The sequence below is a fragment of the Salvelinus namaycush genome, chromosome 20, assembly GCF_016432855.1.
Source record: "Salvelinus namaycush isolate Seneca chromosome 20, SaNama_1.0, whole genome shotgun sequence".
Classification (NCBI taxonomy): Eukaryota; Metazoa; Chordata; class Actinopteri; order Salmoniformes; family Salmonidae; genus Salvelinus; species Salvelinus namaycush.
Window position 1 is genome coordinate 32,917,045 of NC_052326.1, and position 26,576 is coordinate 32,943,620.

A 26,576-nucleotide genomic window follows, 5' to 3' on the forward strand; every position below is an offset into this window, starting at 1 on the left:
ACACGCTTAAAAAAAAAAATCTAAATTTATTGAAAGTTAGTACAAAAGTTTAAATATAACTGTCCAGCAGCTTTCCCGTTGTGTCCCTTCTGTCCATTTAAAATGACACTGAAAGATTAAGGTTAAAGCAATTAAAATGTTAGTTTGGGGAAAACACTTTTCTAGCCACACAAAGCATATCTCACCTTTAAATAATCGGATGTGTGGCCAATACATCAAGCAGAGGTGGCTACATGTAAAAAAACAAACAATAAAAAGAATCCAGCATACCCATGGTGTCAAGATTGTTCCTGCAACTGCCGGTCATCCCAGTACAGGTGTAGGGATTAGAGGTGCAAGATTAGGTGCACTGGAGCAGACATCTTACAGCCCTGAAAATGAAAAGAGAAATATTAGAGAAAGTACATAAACATTAAAGCAATGAGTGACTTTATTCTATATTTTTATGCACTACAAACACCAGATCCAGTGATAAATGTTTAGGACATGAGGCCACTTATGTTGTCACAAATGCAACGGTACAAGGTTAGCAGTCAAGGTTTGCGTCATTCAGTTATTTTGGCATCCAAAAACACTGTTATAGCCCTCCTTTTCTAAGATTAAATAATTTTGCTGGAATAAAATTCCTATGGAGTCCATGTTTGTTCATTTGCCCTGAGAGGTGACATGGACTGCTAACATATATCCATAAGGTGAGTGTTACACATACAAGCTGATCAAAAATATCTTACCTACCAGCATGGTATAAAATACCCCTTCCTTTCTCAAGCTACCTCTCGCTAGTCTTACAAGAGCAATCATCTGTACAAAGACTGCTGCTGTCCCCTGCTTCACTGGCTCCTTGCGGGGATCTTGCTACTTCTCTCCCTCTCAGCTGGCTCCTCCAAATTAATGGCTAGTCAAGTTGTGTGTGTAAACTAGACTCCAATTGATTGTGAAGCTATGAGCCAACAGAGAAGCCTTGAAGAAAACTTTTATTTTGTCCATTGGCAACAATGCTAATCTTATGGGGAGAAACCAAATCGGCGACCCCAAAGCAAAAAAGGCCTTTGACATTTATTTTCACCATAGGCATGGAGGTAAATAATCTAAATTAAAATAAACTTTCCTAAACAATGACACCTGCTTTGATACTGAATATGGAACATAGCGTAAGTACTCTGATCATTGATGATTCTCCAATAACACTTCATACCATCTACTCATCTGTTGAGTGCTCATCTCATGTAAGACAATCAACAGGAACCCATCAACCAAAATAGACCATGTAAAAAAAACTGAACTGAAAAGCGGTTGATTGATCTTGATTTGGTGGCAGTTAAATCTTTAAAAACACCCTATCGGTGCAGGGAAAATCAAAATACCTACATAAAACCTCAGTAGAATGCTTTACACTTCACAAAAATAACCAAACCATATAACCCTGCTGGGAAGTATTTTGACAAGAACGGTTTGACCCACCCATTCTCCTCCTTCCCTTTCCACATGATTTTTCTTTGTCTACTGTACATCTCTTCATGTGGCAGTGCTTGGCTGAGCAGATATAGGAGGTAAACCTGCTGCTTCTTTTCCCCGTCACCTCACCTAAGTAATGTAGCCTGTTGGACAATACGGAACAACATTGTTACATTTTGCACCTTTCTTCATTATCTGCTACATTTGAGGGGTCAAGAGGATAAAGCCAGGAGCAAGCCTTCAGTTCAAGCACATTACACTGCATAGCAAAGGCAAGGAAGGCAGATCGTGTGTGTGTGTGTGTGTGTGTGTGTGTAGTTGGGGGGGATGTTTCGAACTCAGTCCAATCCAAATATGCATGCCAAGGGGCTAAATACAGTGCCTTCAGTAAGTATTCATACCCCTTAACTTTTTCAAAATATTGTTGTGTTATAGACTTAACATAAAATGTATTAAATTGAGATTTTTTTTATCACTGGCCTACACGCAATACTCCCCAATGTCAAAGTGGAATTATGTTTAGATTTTTATTTTATTTGACAAATTATAAATGTAAAGCTGAACTGTCTTCAGTCAATAAGAATTCAACCCCTTTTTTTAACGTCAAGCCTAAATAAGTTCAGGAGTAAATATGTGCTTCACAAGTCACATAATAAGTTGTATGGACTCAGTGAGTGTGCAATAATAGTGTTAAACATGATTTTTGAATCACTACCTCATCTCTGTACCCCATACATACAGATAATTGTAAGGTCCCTCAGTCGAGCAGTGAATTTCAAACAGGTTCAACCACAAAGACCAGGGAGGTTTTCCAATACCTCGCAAAGGGTACATATTGGTAGATGGGTAAAAATAAAAAAGCAGACATTGAATATCCCTTTGAGCATGGTGAAGTCATTAATTGCACTTTGGATGGTGTATCAATAAACCTAGCCACTACAAAGATACAGGCGTCCTTCCCAACTCAGTAGCCGGAGTGGAAAGAAACTAACCGCTCTGGGATTTCACCATGAGGCCAATGGTGACTTTAAAACAGTTAAGAGTTTAACAGCTGTGATAGGAGAAAACTGAGGATGGATTAACAACATTGTAGTTACTCCACAATACTAACCTAAATTACAGAGTGAAAAGAAGGAAGACTGTACAGAATAAAAATATTCCATAACATGCATCCTGTTTACAACAAGCCACTAAAGTAATACTGCAAAAATTGTGACAAAGCAATTCACTTTTTGTCCAGAATACAAAGTGTTTGGGGCAAATCCAATAGAACACAATACTGAGTACCACTCTCCATATTTTCAAGCATAGTGGAAGCTGCATCATATTATGGATATGCTTGTAATCGCTAAGGACTGGGGACTTACAGGATTAAAATAAACGGAATGGAGCTAAGCACAGACAAAATCTTAAGAGGAAAACCTGGTTCAGTCTGCTTTCCAGACACTGGGAGATTCATTCATTTTTCACCAGGACAACCTAAAACAAGGATAAATCTACACTGGAGTTGCTTACTAAGAAAAGACAGTGAATGTTCCTGAGTGGACGAGTTACAGTTTTGACTTAAATCTGCTTGAAAATCTATGGCAAGATTTGAAAATGGTTGTAGGGAAAGGGTATATACATTTTTGCATCTGAGCTCCTAGAGTGTGCGGCTCTCCTTTATTTTCAAGTTTTCTACTCCGCTAGCCAGCACCTCGCCTAAATAGGTGTGCGTTTATTTTTCTTCTAGATTGTAGGGAAAGGGTATACATAATCAGTTGCACAACAATGCATTCAACCGAAATATTTCTTCCCGGGGAAGCAGTTGTTGTTAACTGCCTTGCCGCCCGTGTATAGCAATGATCAACAACCAACTTGACAGAGCTTGAATATATTTTTTTAAGGATAATGGCCAAATATTGTACAATCCAGGTGTGCAAAAGTCTTAGAGACATACCCAGAAAGACTCACAGCTGTAATCACTGCCAAATGTGATTCTCAGGGGTGTGAATACTTATGTAAACGTGATATTTCTATATTTCATTTTCAATAAATCTGCAAAAGTTTCTAAAAACATGCTTTCACTTCATCATTGTGGGGTATTGTGTGTATAAGGGTGAAAATCTATTTAATCAATTTTGATTTCAGACTGTAACAACAAAACGTAGAATAAGTAGAGTATGAATACTTTCCGAATACATTGTAGATTGTGTGAAAATAAAGGTTTGCTGCTGGATCCCCCATACATACCTCAGAAAATAAATTTAAGCACATGTATCACGGTATATGATGATTTGATTATCGCCCCCGACCCTAGGCTTACTGGCCACATGACGGTGCTGCTTTGATTTCTAAAAACTGCTGCATCTTGTGCTTGTCAAGGAAGCCACATAGCCATTCCCACATTTTTTTCCTTTAATGTATGGACTCCAAGACTACATTTAACAATCCAATCAAGAGGTGCAGTACAATGTTTGTAGTACAGTGCTTACCTCAGAACCGTCGGCCTCCGGAGCCCCCACCATAACCATCACTGGAGCCCCCACCATAACCACCACTGGAGCCACCACCATAACCACCACTGGAGCCCCCACCATAACCACCTGGAGAATAGGCCAGGCCTAACATAAACGCTCAACTCAAGGGACTAGCTACTAGAGAAAAGCCTCTATCTTCCTTCCATACAACACCAGGGACTTAGGTTCCGTTCTTTTAACTTCAAGGGAAAGTGTAGCGACATGGGACTTACCGCCACCACCATATGGGCCGCTGCTCTTGCCCCCTCCACTGCCATAGCTGCCACCTCCTTTCATTGGGCCGTAGCTGGATGACGACTGGATGTTGTAATTGCCAAAGTCATTGTAATCTCCAGCGCCACCAACAGCTGTGCTGCTGCCGCCACCGCTAGCTCCATAGTTACCTGCAAGAGGACACAGATAAAAGGCATTTTACAATCCAAGCTATCCATTACATACAGCTAACCAGATTCAAAACTAAGTGATGGCACTTTTTAATATGTGCAGTTCACCCTTGCGTGATTGACTTACTACCTATGTATTTACCACCACCGCTGCCTCTGTCATTGTTGTATCCTCCTCCACAGCTGCCACCCTGGTTGCCATAGCCGCCTCCGCCATAGCCCTGGTTGCCGCCACCATACCCACCGGGGCCTCCACCATAGCCGCCACCTAAGGAAACAAGTATAACAAGTTAAGCTTTTGGACAAACCGGCAAAACATCCCCGGACAACGTTCCCCACATTCTAATTTAGAATATCTAGAAAAACTAGGCAGAGGAGCTCACCATTGCCTCCATAGTTATTATATCCATCGTTATCACCATATCCTCCACCTCCTCTCCCTCCACCAAAACCACCTAGGGGGAGAATTTAAAAAAATATTTACTGGTGTCAGACTAACTTGAAACCACCTGCATTGCACCAGGGAATCCAACTAGTACATGAATACCCTGTGGAACAAGGCTGAATATGGTTAAAATGGTAATAAAAGCCCTCGAGTGCTCATATCTCTAGGGCTGGGAATTTCATGATACTATATTATCACAATACTTAGGGGCCGTTACGATATGTATTACGATTTTATATGCATTGCGATTCGATACTGCGATTTTATTGCAATTTGATGTTCCAAACATATTGCTCACTATATGTCTGCTGCAGAGACAAGAGAGAGTCATGAGAAAAATAGTTTGATCAGTCATGGAAATAAGTGCTGAAAACATGTTAGTTCACTATTTAAAAAGATGGACAACAAGCTATAGGATAAAAATGTAAAAAATGAGTTTTGGCACAGGTACAGCCAACTAGCTAGCGTCAGCTAATTCTACCTACACACAGTACCAGTCAAAAGTTTGGACACGCCTACTCATTCAAGGGTTTCTTTATTTTTTACTATTTCCTACACTGTAGAAGAATAATAGTGAAGATATCAACAACTATGAACACATATGGAATCAGGTAATAACCAAAAAAGTGTTTAAATCAAAATATACTTTATATTTTAGTTTCTTCAAAGTAGCCACCCTTTGCACACTTTTGGCATTATCTCAACCAGCTTCACCTGGAATGCTTTTCCAACAGTCTTGAAGGAGTTCCCACATATGCTGAGCATTTGTTGGCTGCTTTTCCTTCACTCTGTAGTCCAACTCATCCCAAACCATCTCAATTGGGTTGAGGTTGGGTGATTGTGGTCATCTGATGCAGCACTCCATCACTCTTCCTCTTGGTCAAATAAGCCTTACACAGCCTGGAGGTGTGTTAGGTCATTGTTCTGTTGAAAAACAAATGATAGTCCCACTACACGCAAACCAGATGGTGTATCGCTGCAGAATGCTGAACCCTCATAGCCTGGTTCCTCTCTAGGTTTCTTCCTAGGTTTTGGCCTTTCTAGGGAGTTTTTCCTAGCCACCGTGCTTCTACACCTGCATTGCTTGCTGTTTGGGGTTTTAGGCTGGGTTTCTGTACAGCACTTTGAGATATCAGCTGATGTAAGAAGGGCTATATAAATAAATTTGATTTGTGGTAGCCATGCTGGTTAAGTGTGCCGTGAATTATAAATAAATCCCTGAGTGTCACCAGCAAAGCACCATCACACCACCTCCATTCTTCGCGGTGGGAACCACACATGCGGAGATCATCCGTTCACCTACTCTGCGTCTCACAAAGACATGGCGGTTGGAACCAATAATCTCAAATTTAGACTCAGACAAAGGACAGATTTCCCCCGGTCTAATGTCTATTGCTCATCTTTCTTGGCTCTTATTATTATTGGTGTCCTTTAGTAGTGGTTTCTTTGCAGCAATTCGACGATAAAGGCCTGATTCACAGTCTCCACTGAACAGTTTATGTTAAGATGTGTCTGTTACTTGAACTCTTAAGCATTTATTTGGGCTGCAATCTGAGGTGCAGTTAACTCTAATGAACTTATCCTCTGCAGCAGAGGTAACTCTGGGTCTTCCATTCCTGTGGCGGTCCTCATGAGAGCCAGCATCATCATAGCACTTGATGGTTTAGGAGACTGCACTTGAAGAAATATTCCAGAATGACTGACCTTCATGTCTTGAAGTAATGATGGACTGTTGTTTCTCTTTGCTTATTTGAGCTGTTCTTGCCATAATATGGAATTGGTCTTTTACCAAATAGGGTTATCTTCTGTATACCACCCCTACCTTGTCACAACAACTGATTGGCTCAAATGTATTAAGGAAAGAAATTCCACAAATTAACTTTTAACAAGGCTCACCTGTTAATTGAAATGCATTCCAGGTGACTACCTCATGAAGCTGGTTAAGAGAATGCCAAGAGTGTACAAAGCTGTCAAGGCAAAGGGTGGCTACTTTGAAGACTCAAATATATTTTGATTTGTTTAACACTTTTTGGTTACTACATGATTCCATATGTGTTATTTCAAAGTTTTGATGTCTTCACTATTATTCTACAATGTAGAAAATAGTACAAATAAAGAAAAACGCTGGAATGAGTAGGTGTGTCCAAACTTTTGACTGGTACTGTATACACACATACTTATTTTTACAAATCAATACTTGTAGACAAAGTAGCACTATAATATGGTCCCAAATATTTTTGCGATATGTAACTGTATCGATCCCCCCTCTCATCATTATATACCTCCATATCCGTCACCTCTGCCAAAGTGTCCACCTCTTGGCCCTGAAAGACAGGCATCAAACAGGTCAGTCACTTTCTCAAAGTCATGTTTAAAGCTTCAGTTGTTGCTGAGAAGCAAGAGTTGGCAAAATAACTTTGGTCTGTAACTTCTCCAATTCCTACCTGATCGGTTAATTTCTTCCTTTGACAAAGCCTTCCTCACGTCACAGTTGTGATCATTCACTGTATGATACTTCTGGACTGCAAAGGGAGAAAATAGATTGTTAAAAACATATCAGTAAATTACTTGAACTGGGAAAAAAATAAACATCTAAAAACCGTTGGGGTTTGGCCTGAGTAGGCAGTCATTGTAAATAAGAATTTGTTCTTAACTGACTTGCCTATTTAAATAAAGGTTAGAATAAAAATGAATAAAATTTTAAAAAACACAGCAGCTTTTCTGTACCAATGGTGTTGAGTTACTGACAATCCTATCGACTGAATCGTGATCATCAAATGTAACAAAGGCAAATCCCCTCTTCTTCCCACTGGTTATATCAGTCATGATGTCGATGACTTCAATCTTGCCAAATTGATTAAAGTAGTCCCTAAGATGGTGCTCCTCTGTGTCCTCCTTGATTCCACCCACAAAGATCTTCTTCACCGTTGTGCGAGCACCTGGCCTAGAGGAATCCTGTCCAACACACATTACATTCAATCACTTCAAAGACAATCAGAAGATCCTCAAAAAGGAAATTTCACCACTGTTCAACTTCCTATTAAATCACCAGTACCACCCCAACATATATGAAAACAGATGGTTTCTATGTTTTGTAGTCACATCAGACATAGCTTACCTCTCTGGACACCGCTCTCTTGGGCTCCACTTGTCGGCCGTCAACCTTGTGAGGACGAGCCTCCATTGATGCATCAACTTCATCCACTGAGCTGTATGTGAAAACCAAAGCCCCTTGATCTCTTTGTGACTGGATCTTTCATCAACTGAGGAATGAATTGGCACTGTTAATTTGCTGATACAATTAGGAAAGCCAAAAGACCCTAATATTATGAAAAATGTATACTCACCACACAATCTGAGAGGGATCCCCATCGTTCAAAATAGTTCCTCAAACTCTCGTCGGTGGTCTCGAAACTCAGCCCACCAATGAAGAGTTGCGGAGCTGCTCCGGCTCACGGGGCTACTGAAATTAATAATAGCAGGGAAACAAAATGTGTTAGAAGCAAATGGGTATAATTAGCTACTACCCATTGCAGGCCAGGTCTCCACTGACCGATAATGGCTATAGATAGCACATCTTCAATATAGCTATATGTTACTACAACCGCCAGAAATGGTCTACTGTACCGTTAAAATGCATTTAACGCAAATATCTTAGTGAGCTCTTTAAAGTCAGCGACACAAGCTTAAGAAGTTCTCACAAGAGCGCTAGCTAGTTAACGTTAGTTAGCCAGCCAATCTTGCTAGTGCCCTCGACTAACTAACGTTAGTACTTCTAGTTTAGCCGGCTAGCTAATGGCAACTGTACATTTGATGTATGCCCCATTAAAATGTAGTTGCAATTGTGAAGAAATGGGGTAATGACCTTACAAAAATCTCTTCATAATAAGTTGTTAAAATATTGATGATTCGCTAAATAACAATTCATACAGACCTTTACGCCTGCAGCACTAGCTAATGTTAGCTAGCCAGAGGTCTAAATGGCCTGCTGTCATGTTCAGGTAGCTAGCTAGGTAACTAATACTGCGTCGCATACAAATAACACATTGTCTTGTTTTGCACACTTTGTACAAAATAATAAAATGCAGTACTACAGGATATTTCTTAACGTAGCTCTTTATTAGCTAGCTATAACTGGCATGTTCACGTATCGCCAACCAGGATCAAACTGACCATCACCTAACCATTTGGGTGGTCTTAACCAATCATAGCACAGTATGATATGGCGGTAAAATGCATCCAATTATAATTCAGTATGTTTACACATATGAATATTACACACATGACAAAGGCTAACGTTACAACCTAACACGTTAATTAACTAGCTAGCTAACACTGAATAGTATCCAATAAATACAAACGTAGATACCTCCTTCAACATCTTTTTATGGTTCAGCCGTAGCGTGGATAAAACCGAACAACTTTATGCGCGAGCGCGTGCAAAGCTAGAACGACAACTGCATTGCTTTTTGCATGATAGGAATCAACAACCTATTGATCTTCTTCTTCGATTATGTTCCGGTCAGCCTCAGAGAACAACATTGACTCGGTGAATGCGTTTACTAAGAAGTGCATTGGAGATGTTGTACCCACTGTAACTATTAAAACCTACCCTAACCAGAGACCGTGGAAGGATGGCGGCATTCGCTCAAAACTGAAAGCGCGAAACACCACATTTAACCATGGAAAGAGGTCTGAAAATATGGCTGAATTTGAACAGTGTAGTCATTCCCTCCGCAAGGCAATCAAACAAGCAAAATGCCGGTACAGGGACAAGGTGGAGTCGCAATTCAATGGCTCAGACACAAGATGTATGTGGCAGGGTCGACAGGAAATCATGGACTACAAAAACAAAAACAGCCACGTCACGGACACCGACGTCACGCTTCCAGACAAACTAAACACCTTCTTTGCCCGCTTCAAGGATAATACAGTGCCACTGTCGCGGCTCGCTAACAAAGACTACGTCCCCCCCTCTCCTTCTCCGTGGCTGACGTTGCTGACTTACTTCTGCAATCATGACCCTCTTCAGTTTTCATTCCGCCAAAACAGGTTCACAGATAACGCAATCGCCATCACACTGCACACTGCCCTATCCCATCTGGACAAAAAGAATACCTATGTAAGAATGCTGTTCATTGACTACAGCTCAGCATTCAACACCATAGTACCCTCCAAGCTCATCATCAAGCTGGAGACCCTGGGTCCCCGCCCTGTGCAACTGGGTCCTGGACTTTCTGACCGGCCGTCCCCAGGTGGTGAAGGTAGGAAACAACTTCTCTACTTCGCTGACCCTCAACACTGGAGCCCCACAAGGGTGTGTGCTCAGCCCTCTCCTGTACTCCCTGTTCACCCACAACTGCGTGGCCATGCACGCCTCCAAATCAATCATCAAGTTTGGAGATGACACAACAGTAGTGGACCTGATCACCAACAACGACGAGACATCCTACAGGGAGGAGTTGAGGGGACGGTGTCAGGATAACAACCTCTCACTCAACGTCAACAAAACAAAGGAGATGATCGTGGACTTCAGGAAACGATCGTGGACTTCCTCTCCCTCTGATGATGTGGTGATACATTCGTCTACTTGGTCTGATCATCTCTCCACTTTGAAAAGTGTGTTTCAGCGGTTGGAGAATGCTTCTTTAACCCTCAATTTGGCCAAGTGTGAGTTTGGGAAGGCTACGGTGACTTACTTAGGGAAACAAGTGGGACGAGGTCAAGTGCGCCCAGTATCTGGCAAGGTGGAGGCAATTGTTGCTTTTCCTGCTCCCACGACTCGACGCCAGTTGCGCAGATTCCTAGGGATGGTAGGGTACTATCGTACATTCTGTAAGAATTTCTCGACGGTAGTAGCTCCCCTTTCATGTCTGCTTAGTCCCAAGGTACCATTTAGGTGGTCCAAGGACTGTAACCATGCTTTTGAGTCCGCTAAAGCGCTACTTTGTAGTGCCCCAGTGCTTGCCGCCCCCAACTTTGACAAACCTTTTAAGTTGGAGGTTGATGCTAGTATAGTGGGGGTGGGTGCGGTTCTCTTACAGGAAGATGAAGACGGAGTGGATTTTGCCAACAGAGATGTTTCCATCAATTTGACTTGTTGCACATAAAAATACCTTTTGCAGTTAAATTCCAATGTACATAATAAAAAGTAAAAGTTAATGAGTTTCCATCGCATTTTCAGCTCTGCTGATGGTTGCTGCAAGACCGCTGGTACTCTTCCTGGGGTCCAGCAAAATTTAAGGCAGTTATATACAAAAAAAGAAATATTACAATACATTTCACAACACATTAGTGTGTGCCCTAAGGCCACTACTCTACTACCACATACGGTATCTACAACACAAAATCCATGTGTACGTGTGTGTATAGTCCATATGTTATCGTGTGCATGTGTCTGTCTGTTCATAGTCCCCGCTGTTCCATTATCAAAGTGTATTTTGATAATTTTTTCTAATTTGATTTTACTGCTTGCATGAGTTACTTGATGTGGAATAGAGTTCCATGCAGTCATGGTTCTATGTAGTACTGTGCGCCTCCCATAGACTGTTCTGGACTGTGAAGGGACCTCTGGTGGCATGTCTTGTGGAGTATGCATGGGTGTCTGAGCTGTTTGCTAATAGTTTAAACAGACAGCTCGGTACATTCAACGTGTCAATACTTCTCAGCCTGGAGATTATCATTTTTTTTGTATTTTACCCCCTTTTTCTCCTCAATTTCAATCTTGTCTCATCGCTGCAACTCCCCAAAGTGTGGCGAAGGTCGAGTTATGCATCCCTTCGAAACATGACCCGCCAAGTGCACTTCTTAACACCCGTATAACATTTCAGGTAAGACCCAAATGCAGACTGTGTTGAAGTAACAGTGTTTATTACAGCAACAGGGGCAGGCAAATGACAGGTCAAGGCAGGCAGGGGTTGATAATCCAGAGTAGGGGCAAAGGTACAGGACGGCAGGCAGGGTCAGGGGCAGGCAGAGTAGTCAGGCAGGCGGGCTCAGAGTCCGGACAGGCAAGGGTCAAACCCAGGAGGGTGAGAAAAGAGAGACTGGGAAAAAGCAGGAGCTGAGAAAAACGCTGGTTGACTTGACAAACAAGACGAACTGGCAACAGACAAACAGAAAACACAGGTATAAATACACAGGGGATAACGGGGAAGGTGAAACAGATCAGGGCGTGACAACCTGCCCGGTTAACCCGGAAGCCAGCCGCACAAATGTGTCAGAGGAAAGACCGTTCACCTGACAACCGAGGTCAGCTGCAGGCGCCCGGCCCGCCACAAGAAGTAGCTAGAGCGTGATGAGCCAAGAAAAGCCCCCCCGGCCAAACCCTCCCCTAACCTGGATGACGCTGGGCCAATTGTGCGCCACCCTCCCGATCACGGCTGGTTGTGATACAGCCCGGGATCGAACCCGGGTCTGTAGTGACAGCCTCTAGCACTGTGATGCAGTGCCTTAGACCACTGCGCCACTCTGGAGGCCTAACATGCATATTATTGACGTTAGCTCTCCGTGTACATTTAAGGGCCAGCCGTGCTGCACTGTTCTGGGCCAATTGTAATGTTCCTAAGTCCCTCTTTGTGGCACCTAACCACACAACTGGACAGTAGTCCAGGTGCGACAAAACTAGGGTCTGTAGGACCTGCCTTGTTGATAGCGTTGTGAAGAAGGCAGAGCAACGCTTTATTATGGACACACCCCATTTTAGTTACCGTTGCATCAATATGTTTTGACCATGACAGTTTACAGTCCAGGGTTACTCCAAGCAGTTTGGTCACCTCAACTTGCTCAATTTCCACATTATTCATTACAAGATTTAGTTGATATTTAGGGTTTACTGAATGATTTGTCCCAAATACAATGCTTTTTAGTTAATTTTTTAAAATTTAGGACTAACTTATTCCTTGCCACCCATTCTGAAACTGACTGAAGGTCTTTGTTAAGTGTTGCAGTGATTTCACTTGCTGTGGTAGCTGACATGTAGTAGTGTTAAGTCATCACCATACATAGAGACATATAAAATCACCTCTTCTACACTAACTTTACGGAATTCAAAATTACAGTGCTTGTCTTTCATAATTTGGTCAGTTATGCATGGTTAGGTTCAGAATTTGTTGTTGGCATGTCATGCCTAAATTTGCTAATCTTACTAATAAAAAAATAGTTAAAGTAGTTGTCAATATCAGTGGGTTTTGTGATTAATGAGCCATCTGATTCAATAAATGATGGAGACGCGTTTGCCTTTTTGGCCAACATTTAATTTAAGCTGCTCCAAGGCTTTTTACTGTCATTCATTATATAATTTATCTTTGTTTCATAGTACAGTTTCTTCTTATTTTTCTTCAGTTTAGTCATGATTTCTCAATTTACAGTATGTTTGCCAATTGGCTGTGCAGCCAGACTTATTTGCCATTCCTTTTGCTTCATCCCTCTCAACCATACAATTTTTAAATTCCTCATCAATCCACTGGGATTTAACGGTTTTTAATAATTGTCTTATTGGTTGCATGCTTATTAGTAATTGGAATAAGGAATTTCATAAATGTTCCAACCTATGTGTTGTAACATTGTGTTGTGATAATTGCGTTGTTTCCTCTATAACCTGTTACTTCATATGCCTTGCCACCGTGATAGGCCTAAGGCCAAGTAAATAAGAAGACACAGTGGCAGAATAAATTCAACGTCTGTCCAGTGAAGTCCACAAAACATATTGCATGTAACAAACAGTTACATGACCTACAGCATTGTCAAGCAAGTTAATGTGTCCGACATTTTCGGACTACTTGTAACGGTTCTCGTGGGCTGAAGGAAGAGTGGACCAAGGTGCAACGTTTAAAGTGTTCATGATTTAATCAACAACAAAAAACTAATCGAACAAAAACAACAAACAGGAGAACGAAAGCATAACAGTTCTGTCTGGTGCAGACAGAAAACAACTACCCACAAAACACAGGTGGGAAAAGGCTACCTAAGTATGGTTCTCAATCAGAAACAACGATAGACAGCTGCCTCTGATTGAGAACCACACCCGGCCATACACATAGAAATAGAAAACATAGAACAAAAACATAGAATGCCCACCCCAACTCACGCCCTGACCAACCAAAATAGAGACATAAAAAGGATCTCTAAGGTCAGGGCATGACAGGACTCCGGCCGCAAAACCTAAACCTATAGGGGAGGGTCTGGGTGGGCATCTATCCGCGGCGGCGGCTCTGGTGCGGGACGTGGACCCTCGCCGCCGACCCCGGACTGGGGACCCTCGCAGCGAGCCCCGGACAGGAGGGCCACTCTGGCAGCTCCGGACAGGAGGGCGACTCTGGCAGCTCCGGACAGGAGGGAGACTCTGGCAGCTCCGGACAGGAGGGAGACTCTGGCAGCTCCGGACAGGAGGGAGACTCTGGCAGCTCCGGACAGGAGGGAGACTCTGGCAGCTCCGGACAGGAGGGAGACTCTGGCAGCTCCGGACAGGAGGGAGACTCTGGCAGCTCCGGACAGGAGGGAGACTCTGGCAGCTCCGGACAGGAGGGAGACTCTGGCAGCTCCGGACAGGAGGGAGACTCTGGCAGCTCCGGACAGGCTGCAGGCACAGGACTCTTCCAGGCTGTGGAGACCTACTGGAGGCCTGGTCCGTGGAGGAGGCACAGGATAGACCGGGCTGTGGGGGAGCACTGGAGATCTGGTGCGTAGCCTTGGCACCACTCTTCCAGGCTGAATGCCCACTCTAGCCCGGCACGTACGAGGAGCTGGAACAGGCCGCACTGGGTCCTCCTGGCGAACTGGGGAAACCCTGCCTAGAGCTGGCGCAGGACTCACCGGGCTGTGGAGGCACACTGGAGGTTTGGAGCGCCAAGCTGGCACAAGACGTGCAGGGCTGGGGAGGCGCACAGGAGGCCTGGTGCGTGGGGCTGGCACAGTCTTCACCAGACGGCTAGCACGCACCTCAGGACGAGTATGGAGAGCTGACTCAGGTGACATCAAATCGAGGACACGCTCTGTCGGGCGGATGTCGTGCCTCATGAACCAACACAGCAACTCTCTCATTACTCTCTCCTCCAATCTCCCCATCAACTCCTTCACTGTCTCTGCTTCGCTCCCTTCGCTCACCTCCAATTTCACCCCGACTGGCTCTGGTTCCATCCTCGGCTCCCTACGGTAAGCACGGGGAGTTGGCTCAGGTCTGAATCCTGACTCTGCCACACTCCCCATGTGCCCCCTTGGGCTGCCTCTCGTGTCTGCTTCGTTGCCGTGACTCCTGGTAACGAAGTTGTTCCTCCCTCGCTACTTCAGCCTGTTTCCATGGCAGGGTCTTGTCACCTGCCATCACCTCCTCCCATGTCCACGATGTCCTCCATTCTCTCTTCTCCCGGGCCCAGGATCCCTGCTCCTCCTGGCCACGCTGCTTGGTCCTTTGGTGGTGGGTAGTTCTGTAACGGTTCTCGTGGGCTGAAGGAAGAGTGGACCAAGGTGCAGTGTTTAAAGTGTTCATGATTTAATCCCCCAAAAACCAAATCGAACAAAAACAAGAGAACGAAAGCAGAACAGTTCTGTCTGGTGCAGACACAAAACAGAAAACAACTACCCACAAAACACAGGTGGGAAAGGCTACCTAAGTATGGTTCTCAATCAGAGACAACGATAGACAGCTGCCTCTGATTGAGAAGCACACCCGGCCAAACACATAGAATTAGAAAACATAGAACAAAAACATAGAATGCCCACCCCAACTCACGCCCTGACCAACCAAAATAGAGACATAAAAAGGATCTCTAAGGTCAGGGCGTGACACTACTAAAAAACGATTTATTTAGAACCACGGAGACTTACCGCAAGTCGCAAAGAAAACAGGAGCTGCCTCCAATATTCCAGCACCATTTCAACTTCAACATTTCAACATCATCAAATCCCCTATCCTTATTCAAATACAGTGACAACTAAAAGATACCAAAAACTATTTATTTCCGATCAACGTCAGCTAATTATGATGTGGCTGTCCATGGTACTGATTTGTGTGTGTGTGTGTGTGCCTATGTATGCTTGGGTACGTGCGTGCAAGTAGAAAACATGTTGACTCGCCCTACTTATAGAGAAACGACAATGCCATCCTCCTCTCTCTCATGTTTCTCTCTCATGAGAAACAGTCTGTAACTCTGTCAGACATTACACACTTTTGGTTTCTGTTGTCCTAGGCTACCCTAGCTACAATGCTTGCTTGCTAGCCTAACTTACTTTCATGGCATGGGCAACTATGCGCTAGCTAGTTAACATTAGCCTACTAGATACATCTAGCTACATATTGAACTTCCACCCAGGGGCACAATGTAGGAATTTATGGTTGATTCAGAATCGCCATTATAATCATTAGCCAGTACAGATAATTAAGTAAAACCACAAGTCCAAATCCCTATCTCCATCTATGCATAATTTTGGAAAGGGCCAACTTTAACTAGCTAGCCACAGAAGGACAACAACACAATGAGAGTCTGAGGTCTTTAGTCCTCTGGAGCAGGTTTTTATCAAGGATCTCTCTGTACTTTGCTCCGTTCATCTTTCCTTCAATCCTGACTAGTCTCCCAGTCCCTGCCGTTGAAAAACATCCCCACAGCATGATGCTGCCACCACCATGCTTCACCGAGCCCACTGTGTTCTTGGGGACCTTCAATGCTGAAGAAATGTTTTGATACCCTTCCCCCGATCTGTGCCCCGACAACAATCGTGTCTCGGAGCTCTACGGACAATTCCTTCAACCTCATGGCTTGGTTTTTGCTCTGACATGCACTGTCAACTGTGGGACCTTATATAGGCAGGTGTGTAGGTGTGTGCCTTTCCAAATCATGTCCAATCAATTGAATTCACTCCAGGTGGACTTCAATCAAGTTGTAAAAACATCAGGGATGATCAATGGAAACAGGATGCACCAATTGCGAGTCTCATAGCAAAGGGTCTGAATACTTATGTAAATAAGGAATTTCTGTGTTTTATTTTGAATACATTTGCAAAAATTCTAAAAACCTGTTTTCACTTTGTCATTATGGGGTATTGTGTGTAGATTGCTGAGGATTTAAAAAAAATTTTTTTAGAATAAGGCTGTAACGTAACAAGATGTGGAAAAAGTCAAGGGGTCTGAATACTTTCTGAAGCTACTGTATTGTGTTCCTTACAGGTTGTAGAAAATAACAGAAGCTATGAATTATCTGTTCAGACCCCAGTCGTACCTACAGTATCTACAGAATTTGAAAAAAGGTGCTGTTGTAGTATTCAAGGAAAAAGACCCCACTTCTATGTTGAAGATCAAACAAAAACACTATAGTAAATACTACAGTATTTATACTGTAGTAAACTGTAAATATTAAAGTGTACTACAGTCATGTCCGAGAAAACACTACAGTGAATACTATAGTATTTAAACCATGGTATACTATTTAAACAGAGTACAGGCTTAACTGAATGACACCAGAGACAGAACACAATATAGAATTTTATTGAATAGTTTAGGGTAGGCCTCGATGCTGATGACAGGTGGACCTGCCCAGTTGGGTGTAGGGCTGGGGAGGTGGAAAGTTGTTGGAAGACTGTAGCTGCAAAACAGCAAGTGGGATACACAAGGTTTGAATTGACATATTAATACCCTTAGATTCATTCTATTGATAGTTCTTTGTATATATCCATAAAAATGATGCTGATTCGTGATTTTGACTGGCCTGTCTGTCTCATACAGACTCCCGACACATTCATTACTATGGGACAGCTGGAGTTGAATATTGAAACAATGTTGCAAATGTCAGAGACATACAACAAGGTTTATACAAATCTCTGCTGTTGAAAACTAAATGTTAGTCTAAAAGAAATGTGAGATAATGTCTCGATTTTTTTTATAGTGGAGATCAAGTTTATAAATTGCCTGGTTGGGCTGATGAGACATTGGATTGCGCAGTCAGATGGAACAGAGTAAATGGGCATTTTAACGTCATAGATTTAGCCGGTGTTGTGGAATAGACACCGACTGGTAAGATACTGTTTGAAGAGGTAGGGTTTCAGATGTTTTCGGAAGATGAGTAGGGACTCTGCTGTCCTAGCTTCAAGGGGATGCTGGTTTCACCATTAGGGTACCAGGACAGAGAAGAGCTTGGACTGGGCTGAGCGGGAGTTGCCCTCCCATGGGGTGGGAGCCAAGAGACCTGAGGTGGCAGAACGGAGTGCTCAGGTTGGGGTGAAGGGTTTGAGCATAGCCTGAAGGTGGGGAGGGGCAGTTCCTCTTGCTGTTCCATAGGTAAGCACCATGGTCTTGTAGGGGATGCAAGCTTCAACTGGAAGCCAGTGGAGTGTGCGGAGGAGCGGGTTGACATGAGAGAACTTGGGAAGGTTGAAAACCAGGAGTGCTGCTGCGTTCTGGATAAGTTACAAGGGTTTGATGGCACAAGCAGGGAGCCCAGCCAACAGCGAGTTGCAGTAGTCCAGATCGGAGAGGACAAATGCCTGGATTAGGACCTGCGCCACTTCCTGTGTGAGGTAGGGTCGTACTCTACGGATGTTGTAGAGCATGAAACTGCAGGGGCGGGTCACTGCTTTGATGTTTAGAGAATGACAGGGTTACACCAAGGTTCTTTGCGCTCTGGGAGGGCGACACTGTGGAGTTGTCAACTGTGATGGAGAGGTCTTGGAGCGGGCAGGCCTTTCCCGGGAGGAAGAGCAGTTCTGTCTTGTTGAGCTTGAGGTGGTGGGCCGACATCCAAGTTGAGATATCTGCCAGGCATGCAGAGATGCATGTTGCAACCTGGGTGTCAGAAGGGGGAAGGAGAAAAGTAGTTGAGTGTCATCCGCATAGCAATGATAGGAGAGACCATGTGAGGATATGACAGAGCCGAGTGACTTGGTGTATAGAGAAAAGAGGAGAGGGCCTAGAACCGAGCCCTGGGGGACACCAATAGTGAGAGTACGTGGGGCAGACACAGATCCTCTCCACGGCACCTGAAAGGAACGGCCTGCCAGGTAGGATTCAATCCAAGAGTGTGCATAGGATGAGAACAGAGGAGAGAGTGTCAGCTTTGGCAGTGCGGAGAGCCTCTGTGACACAGAGAAGAGCAGTCTCAGTTGAGTGACACGTCTTGAAGCCTGACTGGTTAGGGTCAAAAAGATTGTTCTGAGAGATGTTGAGAAAGTTGATCAGAGACAGCACACTCAAGTGTTTTGGAAATAAAATAAAGAAGGGATACAGGTCTATAGTTTTTGATATCAGATGAGTCGAGTGTTTCTTGAGCAGGGGAGCAACTCGGGCCATTTTGAAGTCAGAGGGGACGCAGCAAGTGGTCAGGGATGAGTTGATGAGGGAAGTGAGGAATGGGAGAAGGTCTCCAGAGATGGTCTGGAGAAGGGAGGAGGGGATGGGGTCAAGCGGGCAGGTTGCCGGGCGGCCAGACCTCACTAGTTGCAGGAAGTCATCTGGAGAGAGAGGGGAGAAAGAGGTCAAGGCATAGGGTAGTTCTGTGTGAGTGAGACCAGTGGACTCAATAGGCTGAGTGAATGAGTAGCGGATGTCATCAACCTTTTTTCAAAGTGGTTGACAAATTCGTCAGCAGAGAGGGAGGAGGGAGGGGTGGAGGATTAAGGAGGGAGGAGAATGTGGAAAAGAGTTTCCTAGGGTTAGGCAGAAGCTTGAAAATTTAGAGTGATAGATAGTGGCTTTAGCAGCAGATACAGAGGAAGAGGAGGGAGTGAAAGGATGATAGTTCCTCCGGAAGTTTAGTTCCCCTCCATTTTCGCTCAGCTGCCTGCAGCCCTGTTCTGTAAGCTTGCAATGAGTCACTCAGCCACGGAGCAGGAAGGGAGGGCCGAGCCGGCCGGGAGGAAAGGGGACAGTGCGAGTCATAGGATGCGGAAAGAGAGGAGAGTAGGGTCAAAGAGGCAGAATCAGGAGACAGAAAGGAGAAGGATTTAGCAGAAGGGAGAGATGATAGTATAGAAGAGGAGAGAGTAGGAGAGTGAAAGCGAATATTGCGAAGGCATCTGGGTAGGGGCTGAGTGGTTAGGGTTGGAGGAAAGGGAGACAGAAAAGGAAACAAAGTAGTGATCAGAGACCTGGAGAAGGGTTGCAGTGAGATTAGTAGGCGAGTGGCCTCTAGTAAAGATGAGGTCAAGTGTATTGCCTGCCTTGTGAGTTGGAGGGGATTGGGAAATGGTGAGGTCAAAAGAGGCAAGGAGGGGAAAGAGAGAGTTGGAAAGAAATTAATTGAAGGAAGAATCGAAGGCAGACTTTGGGAGTTATGAGTTTCCTAGATGAATGAAAGTGACGATCCATTCAGACCAGCCTTACTGATTGAACTTTCATAACTTCATAGTATTTTTTCATGTGGAAATCTATAGTCTTGATCAACAAGCTAACTTAATAAAGGGCAACAAGGAAACAAAGGAGAAAGAAGATACAACAGGCTAAGTTGACTTCGCATGAGAAACTGTTTGACAACTATGGCCAGTTTGGTGGCTATCAGGCTCACTCATTGAATTACCACAGAGCTCAGCTATTATTGAGAGTCCAGGCTTCTGATTGACTCGACCGCCTCTGCCTCTCTCTTTATCTTTCTGTCTCTCCACCTCTTTGCCTTCTCTCCCTCTCCCATTCTCTCCCAAGCGGAGGCAGAAAGAGAGTTATAGCTACCATAAAAGGGCAGATAATGCATTGTTAACTAATTTGGTGTGCTCCGAGCTGATATATCCCTTCACTCTAAATCTTTATGACTGTAATAAAAGCCCAATGCTAATGCTTGCCATGCACAATCAAGCTCAGATTATCAGAGAGAATGGTGAAGGTAGAGGGAGTAGGAGAGGAAAGGAACTAGGGGAAAGTGCAAAGTGGGGTTCAAAGATACCAGGTAATCCAAAGATACCAGGTAATCCAAAAATACCAGGTAATCCAGTAGGATTCACCATGGAATTGATAGAAAGAGAAGACAGGTATGGATGGCAGTTGAGCTGTTCCACCTTTAACTCGATCATGGATTCATGCTTTGTCAAACTGGAATTTTAAATGGAATCATTCTAGTCGTTAACAGAGAGTGGAGGTGGATATGAAACAGAGCAGTCTGAGAGACTTTTAACAATTTTGTCACAGAAAGCACAGGTGGAACTCCAGTTCAGGTATCAAACTGAAAATGTAATTAAGAACGATTGTGAATATGACATATAGACAAAGAAGATTGTTATGAAGGAAGAGACTATACTACTGTATGTAGGTGTTAAAAAACAAAGACATTTTGCTTGGATTTTTGCGTGCCAACTCTGTATGTGTAGGGCTTCCCTCTAACTTTGACTTGTAGAACTGCATGGCTCTGTGTACATGGCTTGCTTATTGGTGCCCTACTGCCCTACAGTAGCGTATAACACTCCAATAGAGCCCTGCACAGGCATGAATTCTAAGCCTGAGCCCTACCCATGCCCGCGATGTTCCCAGTCAGCTACAATTTCAGAATTGTAGATGTCCAAATGTTTTCATTTTCTTAATTTGTTGTTGAGTTAAAAGCCTTGTACACATTGTTCCTCCCTGAAAGTGTCCCATTGCTAAAAAATAAGTAGAAACACAGGATCAGGATTGGGGAATTCCTGCTTTTAATGACCACAACACCCTTTTTTTGTCTTTACTATGTGAAAATGTATGTCAGATGTGTTACTATGGCAACTGGGGGGAGTCCGCCCTGCTGAATAAACAGCCCATCTGTTTAGTAGCTCTGCAGGACGGAGGTAGAGGGAGAGAGAAACAGGAAATTACCTCGTAGCTAGCTGGGCTGGGCCCTCTCTGCGAGGGGCTGGACTGGCGCTGCCTGGCAGGAGGCCCTGACGTCCAGGCTCCACACACCTGCTGAGACTCACATCCAGGTGCTGCTGCCTCATCAGGCTCCCTCTGTTTGGGGCACTGTGGGGTGGGGTTGGGGGATGCTGGCTGGCTGGAGGGTTGGGAGGAGGAACATGTTGAGACGGAAGGGAAGGGGGAGACTGGCTCAGTCTTTCCACCACTGAGAAACCAGAAGAGTGCAATGTACAGTACAGGAGTAGAGGAAGGGGAGGAGAGGAACTTTCAGGAGTTTTAACAATCCCCATTTTTATGCTGTTTTCAGTTTTATTGCTGACGGCTACTTCATGGTATTTTGATATACAGCATTTTTGCACAAATGTGCTCCCTGCTTGATAAAAGGGCTAATATCAAAATCAAATCATACTTCATACAATCATACAATTACACTTGTATCATAATGTATCATGACACTATAACAAAATTATTATTAAACAGTAACACAACAGCATTGGTCATTTGTCGACTGAATGTTGAAAGGCATGGAAACAATGTCCAATAACGAGACTGTTTAGAAACTCAAGTAGGAAAGTGCTGAAAAAGCCTTAAACTTCAGGTTGGCCCTTGCTTTTCAAAGAACACTCACCTACATTGAGTAGCCTACAATTCATGGTCTATGAGAACTGTCCTGTAATCCCAAATTCCTCAGAACTTCTATCTAATTCACCCCAATGTTGGATAGGCTTGACTGTAATTTTGTATCCTTTTTTTACACATTCGAAAGTGTACTTGTCTTGATTGTAGTTGTGAGTTTGAACAGTAAATCAGTGTGTTTGGAGTGAGCATGGCTTTCATATTACCACAGGGGGGCAACATTGAGCAGAGAATGAATTTACATTTTTTATTTAACTAGGCAAGTCTAGGCAACACATTCTTATTTACAAAGACAGCCTACCAAAAGGCAAAAGGCTCCTAACATCTGCTAATGCATAATAAAGATAAATTATGTCACTATACTGTACTAATCCCTTTCAAGTTCACAACATTTCATGCCAAACCACACAGGTCTATTAGCAGTGCAGTGTCATGACGCCTGCCCTGTGTCAAGAGTTGTTTATGTGCACAACTATCAAAAGAGAAGGCGGTGACTCCTTGAGCTGCCTTGATGTAACCAGAAACTCACCTCACACGTCTAATCATATTACCCGGGAATGCAAATATTGTACTATAACCGTACAGCAAGCTGGCTACCGGATGAAGAGAGTTGACACGTGTGTGTTTGTATGTGTGTGTTGTGTTTAGATGTGTATGGTGAACCGTATTTGTGTATGTGCACCCTTACGTGCATACATATGTGTTTGTGCTCTCATAACTGCATGTCTGTGTGTGTGGTAGGTAAACACCTGTGTGTGTGGTAGGTAAACACCTGTGTGTGTGGTGGGTAAACACAAACACCTGTGTGTGTGGTAGGTAAACACAAACACCTGTGTGTGTGGTAGGTAAACACCTGTGTGTGTGGTAGGTAAACACAAACACCTGTGTGTGTGGTAGGTAAACACAAACACCTGTGTGTGTGGTAGGTAAACACCTGTGTGTGTGGTAGGTAAACACCTGTGTGTGTGGTGGGTAAACACCTGTGTGTGTGGTAGGTAAACACCTGTGTGTGTGGTGGGTAAACACCTGTGTGTGTGTGGTGGGTAAACACCTGTGTGTGTGGTAGGTAAACACCTGTGTGTGTGGTAGGTAAACACCTGTGTGTGTGGTAGGTAAACACCTGTGTGTGTGGTGGGTAAACACCTGTGTGTGTGGTAGGTAAACACCTGTGTGTGTGGTAGGTAAACACCTGTGTGTGTGGTAGGTAAACACCTCTGTGTGTGGTAGGTAAAAGTAAACACCTGTGCGGCCAACATTTCGTATTATTCTGTATGTAAATCCGAGACACTCCATTTACTATATGTTTTGTATGGTATGTATTAATGGATGTCCATTAACAATTGCATATGATATGTTGCGAATTACAATTCATATGATACGAATTAGCAAAATGTACAATATGTTACAAATTTGAAAAATGTATGATATGTTACGAATTCTAGCTAGGTGGCTAACCTAGGGTTAAGTTTAGGAGTTAGGTTAAAGGGTTAGGGGAAGGGTTAGCTAACATGCTAAGTAGTTGCAAAGTAGCTAAAAAGTACTCACAACCTTTGGGTTGCTAGATGTTCATGTTATACGCCCACCCTGACCAACAACCCTACTTTAGTTTTTGCCTTAAGTAACCATCTGTCTTATGTAACCATACCAAACATATCATACTAATTTGAGTGTCCTGGATTTAAGTTTACTATGTTATGTACAGTCTATGAGAGCAGGCTGTTGCAGAGGCAGAGAGGAATGAAGGAACGAGGCACATGATGGATCTGGCCTCCAGCCTTTACTTCACCCTACAGTTCTCATCACACTCCAAGGTAATCTTTCGTACTTCATTTAGATCGTACTCCAAACAAGGAGCTGATTTAAAATCACTAGAAGGCAGCAACAAGTAATCATTATCTAATTGTACCATGAAGAGGATTAAGGTAACAGTGTTGTATATATCATAGTGAGTATGCACTAAATGTGCGTGGTATGCACACTAACTAAGCACTCAGATCTTGCTCTCACAAGACACACCACAGCACAGTGTGAAACCACCATAGTGTAGGCCCTCAGTCTTTTGACATCCAGATGTGGAGGGAAAGGGGAGTGAGTTGTGTGCATTGTGCGCTTTCCCCCTGATCAACCGTGGGGTGAAAGAGCGCCCACCTGTTACATGTTAGTTTAAGAGATAGTGGTGAGTGTAAATTACCCAGCAGTCAGGTGTTTACGTGTCGGTGCGAGGTGGGCAGCTTAAACCACTTATCCCCAATATGTATGCAGTCTGTGCGTGTTTATATCCATCTCTTATGTATTTTTGAACATGTGTAAGCATGCATATAGTGCCTTCCGAAAGTATTCACACCCATTGACTTTCCACATTGATGTGTTACAGCCTGAATTTAAAATGGATTACATTTTTTGTCACTGGCCTACACAAAATACCCCATAATGTCAAAGTGGAATTTGTTTAGACATTTTTACAAATTGAATAAAAAAAAAAAAGCTGAAATGCATTGAGAGTAAAAATGTGCTTAACAAGTCACATCATACGTTGCACGGACACAAGGAGAGACCCAGATGCAGACACAGGAGGCAGATGGTTAGAGTCCAAGGTGTTTATTAACAATCCAAAAGGGCTAGGCAAGAGAATGGTTGTGGACAGGCAAAAGGTCAAAACCAGTTCAGAGTTCCAGAGGTACAGAATGGCAGGCAGGCTCAAGGTCAGGGCAGGCAGAATGGTCAGGCAGGTGGGAATGGAGTACAGAAAAACAGGCAAAGGTCAAAACCGGGAGCACTAGTAAGAGAGAATAGGAAAACAGGCGCACGGGGAAAACACGCTGGTTGACTTGAACATACAAGACGAACTGGCACAGAGAGACAGGAAACAGGGATAAATACACCAGGGAAAATAAGCAACACCTGGAGGGGGTGGAGACAATCACAAGGACAGGTGAAACAGATCAGGGCGTGACAGTACCTCCCCTCTAGAGACGCCACATGGCGTCCTACCTGGCTGACCGGGGTGTCGGTGGTGGGGGGAAAAAATGGAAACATGAAAAGTAGGGTGGGTACGGGGCAACAGCAGATGGACTAATTACTCTAGAAATGGGGAAAGGACCAATGAAACTGGGGGAAAGTTTACAGGATTCTACCCGGAGGGGTAGGTCCCGAGTGGACAACCATACCCTCTGCCCGACAGCGAGGAGCCAGAGTCCGGTGGCAGTCTGCTTGTAGATTATACCTGGAGGTGGTCTTGTGAAGAACCTCCCTAGCTCTTTTCCAGGTACGCCGACAGCGGCGGACGAACATCTGGGCTGGAGGTACGTTAACCTCAACTTCTTGCTCTGGGAAGAGCGGGGGCTGATACCCCATGGAGCATTTGAAAGGGGATAGTCCAGTAGCCGAGCAAGGGAGAGTGTTCCTGGCATATTCCACCCTGAACAGTTTCTGACTCCAGGTGGTGGGGTTACTGGAAACCAGACACCGGAGTGCCGTCTCCATATCTTGATTGGCTCGCTCCGACTGGCCATTAGATTGGGGATGAAACCCAGAGGACAGGCTGGCTGACGACCCAATAAGAGTGCAGGATGCCTTCCAGAATTGGGACAAGAATTGAGGACCCCGGTCCGAGACAACGTCAACCGGGAGTTTGTGGATACAGAAGACGTGCTGCACCATAAGCTGGGCCGTCTCCTTGGCTGAAGGTAACTTAGGAAGAGGGATGAAATGGGCGGCCTTGCAGAATCTGTCCACCACCGTCAGAATGGTGGTGTTGCCATCTGACGGAGGAAGCCCAGTGACGAAATATGGGACCTGGGGCGATGAGGGACAGGAAGTGGCTGTAGGAGGCCAGACAGAGCTTGCCGCGGAGTCTTGCTTTGCGCGCATACCATGCATGCGGCGACAAAGGTCGAGACATCAGGAACCATGGTAGGCCACCAGAAGCATTGACAGAGGAAAGACAGGATCCGATGAGTACCAGGATGACAGGTAAGCCTGGAGGACTGAGCCCATTCCAGGACCTTAGACCGGACCGCATCAGGCACAAACAGATGGTTAGCCGGGCCCCCCCCAGGGTCCGACGGAACGCTGAGCCTTGCGGACCAGAGCCTCAATTCCCCAAAGAGAAGTCGCCAAACAAGAGGCAGGGAGGATGGTCTCAGATTCAGAGGGAGTGGCAGAGGAACTGTTAGACTGAAGAGAGCGTCCGGCTTCATGTTTTTGGACCTGAGCGTTAGGAGATGGTGAAATTGAACCTAGTAAATAACAGAGCCCACCGGGCCTTCCTGGAATTAAGGCGCTTGGCTGTGCGGAGATATTCCAGATTCTTGTGGTCGGTCCAGACCAAAAACAGATGTTCA

The 26,576-nt window shown here is 44.3% G+C and overlaps 1 pseudogene; it reads right to left on the reverse strand.

Annotated features, from left to right (window-relative positions):
* Nucleotides 1-3,930: 3,930 nt before the first annotated feature.
* Nucleotides 3,931-26,112, reverse strand: LOC120064769 (annotated as a pseudogene).
* Between the last annotated feature and the right edge of the window lie 464 nt (nucleotides 26,113-26,576).